The sequence below is a fragment of the Myotis yumanensis genome, unplaced genomic scaffold, assembly GCF_028538775.1.
Source record: "Myotis yumanensis isolate MYYU_CA2020_CCGP unplaced genomic scaffold, mMyoYum1.0.hap1 SCAF_5, whole genome shotgun sequence".
Classification (NCBI taxonomy): Eukaryota; Metazoa; Chordata; class Mammalia; order Chiroptera; family Vespertilionidae; genus Myotis; species Myotis yumanensis.
The window spans coordinates 94,131,938-94,132,788 of NW_027223756.1; positions in this window are offsets into that span (position 1 = coordinate 94,131,938).

Sequence of the window (851 nt, forward strand, 5' to 3'; positions counted from 1 at the left end):
GGACCTTGCCTTGCACTCCTTTTGGGTGGTGATGGTGAGAGAGGGCTGGATTGTGGGAATTCATTCTTCGGGGTTGTGCTGAATCAGGTGGGATGTGAGTGTGTGTGTTGGGGGGGGAGTAGGGGAGGCTGGAAAAGCAGCATGATTATCTCTAAGATCTAGGGCCTCAGGTCTCAGGCGGCACTGAGCAGCCCCCAGGACTAGGCAGCTGTCTGACAAGCAGGGCAGAGAGGGAGAGAGAACACCAACGTCACGGGGACCAGGGTGGGGCCTGATTGTGGGGAGAAACCAGAGATGGGAGCCGGATGTGGCCTTGTGTGCAGGCTGTTTTGATTCTGGAGCCAGCGTGGGGTTGCTGGACTGGATGACACGTCTAACTGCTCTCTGCTCCTAATGTTTTCCTTCTGTGCGCTCCACTCCACACCAGAGCCCTGCGTGTGTGTTTACTTTCCTCTTCAGGCTCGGCTTGGGGTTTTGAGCAATCGATGGTGGGAAGCTGGGAGGGGTGGGCCACAGCTAGCCAAAGCGACTTCTCGCCCAAGGTTTCAGAGTCCTAGGGCGTGGTGGTTCCTGTGGGGTGACGGGTGGCACGGTCTGGGCTCGGCTGCCCTGCCAGGGGAGGAAAGCACCATTCCTGGCCGTGCTGGGAGCTGAGCAGATACGTACCCGCTATCTGCTGTGAGCGTCCCAGCAGGCAGGTTTGACTCCCCAGGAGGAGAGAAATTCAGTTGTCTGGGTCACATCATTATAAAATGCTGAAGTCAGGTTCATGACTGTTGCCATCTGTCTGCACCGAGTCAACCGGGCATTCCTTGTCTAGAGGCCTATGAAGAAGGAAGGTCACATAGGAG